We start from the raw sequence: 6,000 nt of genomic DNA on the forward strand, positions 1-6,000 counted from the left end.
GAGGGAGGGGAATTAGACTGGGGGCTTTTGCACTGGGAAAAGCTCAAAGACGGTTCATTACTGGTCGCGTTATAACGCCACTGGCTGGAGCCTTGGTCAGCCGCTGCATAATTAATTCAAACACAAAAGGACGGCTCGCTGTCCAAGAGCCTGGTCATTGAGTTTCCTCGCGAAAAGAAAACTCGGCTCTCGTGTAGCAATTAACCAAGACCTGCAGGAGAGTAATCTACTGTCCATTCCCTCTGGTATAGTCATGTTTCTGATCATCCCTGTTGCATTTCATTGTCAGACCGTTCGTGTCATGACAGTTAAGACCTGTCTCCTTATCTTTATGATCAGTGGTTACGTTTACTGTATGCGGGGGAGGAAACGTGCGTTATTTCTTTTCAAACGTGGTAATTTCTTGGAATGTGAATGGAGGAGACGGCGTGCGGCTCCTTTAACGGTGCAGTAATGCGAAATATCACCCCGGGTTGTTCCTCAACGCAGCTAATTGGTTCTGAAGTTCCGCAAACGTGCAGGAACGCTATTTTTTTTTGTCTTTATATCCCGTAAAAACGCACCTGTAAGATCAAAGGGTATATGACTTTTTCTCTTGTCTCATTTAAAAAAAAAAGTCACTGGTAGTACGTCCCTTTGATGGTTAGATCACGGCTTTCTGATTAATAGTTATAGTGTTTTATCATTGTTGTTAATAAGCATTATAAAAGTCATGCACCAGCCTGTGTCCAAACAGACACTACTGTACATGATTATAATACACTTTTTCTCTGTATTATACTGCGGATATTAAGACTTTTTTCGCTGAAGGCTGACATGATATTTTTTTTAAGTGCAACTCTATTATTGTACATTGCTATAAACGTAGAAACACACTTATATAGGCCAAGGGAAAGTGTCTCGTGAGAAACGTCACAAGTCGAGCGAGCTTCCCGGAAGGGTTCTGTGAACAAACACCCCTGAACTCAGATCCTGGACTTGATTGAAGTAATAAAACTGGCTGATTTCACCTGTCCCGTTGTGGGACTGAGCGGTACCGCTTCCACGCTGTTGTGGGAATAAAAAGTACCCAGATTGTGAGCAGGATCTTTGGAATGGCGCGTCTTCCCTGTGAAGTCACGGGATCGGGACAGAGAGGATTTACAGGGAGCAGGAGGATCAGACTGTTGGAAGAGATTGTAGAAGGAAGCGTTAACGTTCTCAAGCGCAGCTCCTGCAGGGACTGATGTTTTCTGTTTTTGACCTGAGTTTAGACCACTAAAGCAATTATATTAGACACCAGGCGCTCCAGGATTCCGACATTCCTGATATATACCAAGATCAGGTGACCCTGGTCTTGGACAGCCACATTCCAGCAGGATTGACGGAGTTAATATATTACAGTATATTTCTTCTGTTTTTCCACAGTAAACTCTGAAACATCTGCCCACTTGGGATACTTTCAGATTGACTACTCAAGCAGCCAGTTTTTCTGTGAAAGCGACACTCGCATCTGGCCGCTCTTTAGCAGCTCAGCTTGCTGAATTGATCCGACACCCTGTGCTCCAGATCTTTAAACATCTTAAAACCGGCTGGGCTGCCATTATCCAGGACCAGGTGCTGCCCCCCCCCCCCGAGATGCGCAGTAGAATACATGGGTTCATCGCACTGCAGTAACCTTTCTGACAAACCTGCAGGGTTGTGTGTGAAGGAGAGACAACACTGTATACGTCCGAGACAAATCCTCTAGTTCTCCAGACGCACAGTACCTGTCCTGCAGTGTGAGGCCAGTACGGATTGATGGTGTTTATTTCATCTGCTGCTGCCTCTCCACTGCCCTTGAGTCTTCCCAGAATGCTCTTAGGATATTTTGTTGACACCAGCACCTTTAGCATAAAATGCATTTTTTCCCCCCTCTCCTTAATCACAAGGTGTAGTTTGTCACCTTCATACGGGATCAGATCATGGGTCCTTAGCACAGTAACACAACATCAAAGCACTAATGATAGCTGTTCCTTTTTTGAAATCTCTTTTGAAAATGTTTGAATTGTGGTTTTTTTTTATCTAAAGGCAGACCAGCATGACATTTAGAAAGTTAATCTTTCAATTTGAAATCTTCAGTTTCAAAAATCATCTGCAGGTTACGGTAAATGAGCTGTTGATATGAAGTGATGGAGTAGCTAATCTGTTGCCCGTGCCGGATTTCCCATGAGGCAGTGTAGGCACAGCGCCTAGGGCTTATGAAATTTTTAGGGCCTACAAAGGAGGGAAACACTAGTGACTGATGGAAAAACGAGCTGGAACAACACGCTTGCGATCGACCCCAGGTGCTCCAAATCAATAATCCTGCGCTATCTAGCGGCTGTTCTAGAAACCAGAAGGACCGAAGTGATGGTCGCTCGACTCGTTCCATCAATCACAGGGTTTAGCATTAGAATAGTTTAAAGAGCATCGTATCAATAGACGTCGTTCAGTTGGCGTTCACCCCTCTTTTTGCACATTTTGGAGTGAAAGTGCCGAGGGCCTACGAACACCAAAATCCAGCCCTGCCTGTTGCAGTTATCTAACAGATCTTACTGACTCATTCTCAGGGGGACCTCATCGTTGACATCATTTCCTGCACACCAGCAAAGTTAAATAAAAATATCTGTTGCAACAAATACAGCTCTGTTACGACTAAATGAGATTAAGTTTCAGCAACAGGTCAAACAGAACTGTGATTCTGTGTAAAGAAGGAAAAGCACATCACACAGTCCTTCACTCTGGCACGACTGTGCAAGTGTGCAGTGTCTCGTGCTTTCTTCTTCCTCTGTTCAATTTGTATTGCAGTGCTATGAATGGCATTATTGATGAAATTATAAATGTTTCAGGAGAAACTGGGTATTCTGTATGGCTGTAGCTTTTCCAGGAGGTGAGCAAGTTTCTGCACGTTAACTGTTGCTGTGTTTCCACATGTGTGTTTTATGCACTGGTGTCTCTGCTTCGTGAATGTGTTGTTTACACGTGCCTAAATTGAGTGAAAACGTTCCAGAATTTTCAGATGATCCCTTGGACTTCATACGACACCCTATAGAGAGCCAGCACCGGCCAGCTCACGTCTCTCTTTTAGTTCATATTCGTGTCCTCAATTTACATCCTTTTGCAGTTCCAGCCTCGTCCAGCAGGTGGAGACAGTAGACCGTGTTAGGGCGTCACTATACTGTATATTCAATCGTGTGTTTAACCAGATCAATTGAGAACAAATTCCTTGCTCAAGGGTACAACAGCAGTAGCCCACGTGGGATATAATTTAAGTCTAATTAAGATACATAATTTTTTATGTATTGCGTTAGAAACGATAATATGTTTAAAAAGGCAAAATCTTCCAGATTTATGTTTATTTAACATTTCTGTATTTTAGTAGCTCCTGTTAAAAGAACTCCATTTTCATACAATTGCATTGAGTCATTTTAGGTATCTGGGCCTAAGTTTAGTTTACATATTATTACTCTCGCAAAGACAATTGTTTGACTTTCGATACTGATGTCAAACATTTCTATCCAGGTCAGTTTCTTTAAATTTATCTCAGGTATTCGAAGCACCCAAGACACAGAAACTTCAGCCCAAATACAGTGTGTTTGATCTGTACTGTACCTTGTGCCTTTACAGCTTTATTACTGTTCTGCTTGTTCGGGACTCATACAGGACGTTAATGCATATTTTGAGCTCAAAGCAGGATTAGATTAAAATGCACACCTGTATATCAGTATGCCAGACAAACAGGCAGTGGAAGTGGGCTGAGTAATGATCTGTTTACAGTGTGTGTTATGTGGGGCAGAGTGTGTTCCTTCCCCAGGTAGCTGCAGTGTGCTTCTAATGAAATCGCAGGCAAATGGCTCATTTCCCACAACAAGCAGTAAAATGCCTTTTTTCCCCACTTAATAAAACGTTGACCTAAAATGAACGCTATTTATGCTGAGCAATTTTTCATCTGTATTTATGAATGCTGTCCCGTTTTTAAAGGTGTTTCTTTCCCTGCAGAAAGGGTGTTAAATGTTTATTGGAAAAGCTTATTTAATTATAGAGTGTGTGAGATTAATTCTGGTGGTAAAAATGATCCTATTTTGTGTTTTCTTTTGGAAAGAATCAGAAGCTAATGCAGCTGTTTTAATAGAGCACTCTGATTGTTATCAAAGCCAGGACAGTGCCTCTTCCTTTCAAATGTATAGAAAGGAATTCTATACCAATTCTGGTTTGGGGAAAGACTGGCTCGTCACCAAACCCACATTTGAAGATTTCATCTTGGTCACTGACTGGCAGTTCAACTAGAGAGTTTCCCTTTTGTGCTGAAGACCACTGAGCAGACAAGGGCAAGGGCAGCGTTTCTGGAGTTGTACAGTAGCGGCCCAGGAGAGGAGAGGGAGCACAGGAGATCTGTTGCTAGAGGAGGATCAGAGAGGGGCGAGGGGGGGCAGGGAGAGATCTGGTGGTAGAGGAGAGGTGGGGCAGGGGGGTGCAGGAGGAGATCTGGTGGTAGAGGAGAGGTGGGGCGGGGGGGTGCAGGAGGAGATCTGGTGGTGGGGGGGGGTTGCAGGGGGAGATCTGGTGGTAGAGGAGTAGCAGAGATGGCCGAGTGGGGGGCGTGAGAGATACAAAACTCAAGACGGACAGGCAGTCGAGAACAGGGGTGTCTGCGAGAGTGAGGTTTCTGAATCGCGTGCAGCACTACAAAGCCAGTGGAGGGACTGAAGAAATGGAGTTGCGTGAGAAAAAGCAAGGGCCTACATCAGGGAACTTCCCAGAAACAAATCACTGAATCATTTAGACGTAATTGGAATTTTCCCCAGTTTAGACAGCATTCCCACTGCTCTTTAACCACTTATTGACGTCGCTCATTTTTTCTTTCGCTCGGGAGAGCTCGGGGTTTGCTGACTTGTCCCGTCCTGATGTCTGCAGTCGGCAGGGTGGGGGTCAGGGGCTGGGAATCGTGGCCCCGGGTGGAGAAGCTACAGCTCAGCAAACTTACCGTGGTTTCATCCTCCACTGATTGATTGAAATAGAGAATTAGCTCGGCTGATAATTAAAGCAAGCAGTCTGCTGAAGAAGAAAATCAATTGGTCGATTATCTCTTCCCTGCAGATTAATGCAGTGCGGGAACAGGCCTGGAGCAGACCGCGCTGGAGCTGGCTTTAAAAGGCTTGACCTCAGACTGACTGTAAGGGCTTCGCTCAGACCTTTATTTAAAGGCACAGCAAAAGACATGCATTATTCAGTACACGCACAGTTAAGAACTAATGTATGTTTCTGCAGTGCATCAGTGCATACTTGGTAAATAGTCTTAATGTGACAATTTACAAAGCTGAAGTGTTGGTGTTCTCTCAGTTATACATTGCAGTACAGTATTTGTGTGCAGACCATTACCACTAATGAGTTTCAACTGCAGTACTCTACATAACAGAGTGTCATTACTGTATGGCAGCTGCTGTACAGTATACCATAGACCAGTGTCACCACTGAAGTACACTGCTGCTAAACTATGACTACAGTATAGTACATTTAGAGGTCACTGGTTTTAACTGAAATCCAGTTATAGTGCATTACACAACTGACCTGATAAAGATCAGGATTTATAAATTATACTTAAACAATGTAGATTACTGAATTACATTTAAATGCTCCAACTAAGAGACTAATATTACTGAATTCTAACTAACAGTATTTAGTGACCATAATTACTGCAGAATTGCCTTTTCAATACAGTGCATTGTAGATAAGTATTATACAGCGTTACAGTCCATAATCATGAATAAATTGCAGCTGTAGCACAAAGGCAGTGTTACAACCTCTGTAGAACCACACCAAGACTGGGTCTTGGGTCTTGTCAGTACTGGGACAGGAGACCTCCAGTGAAAGCAAGGTTACAGCTGTATGTGGTGTTGGTGGACCAGCAGGGGGCACTCTTCCAGCTGGCAAAATCCACAGCCTCCTTTAATTTCCATACTTTAAGTACTAAATGGGCTATAGATAGAACACTTCGGACTT

Source organism: Atractosteus spatula, chromosome 20 (assembly GCF_055471065.1).
Source record: "Atractosteus spatula isolate fAtrSpa1 chromosome 20, fAtrSpa1.hap1, whole genome shotgun sequence".
NCBI lineage: Eukaryota > Metazoa > Chordata > Actinopteri > Semionotiformes > Lepisosteidae > Atractosteus > Atractosteus spatula.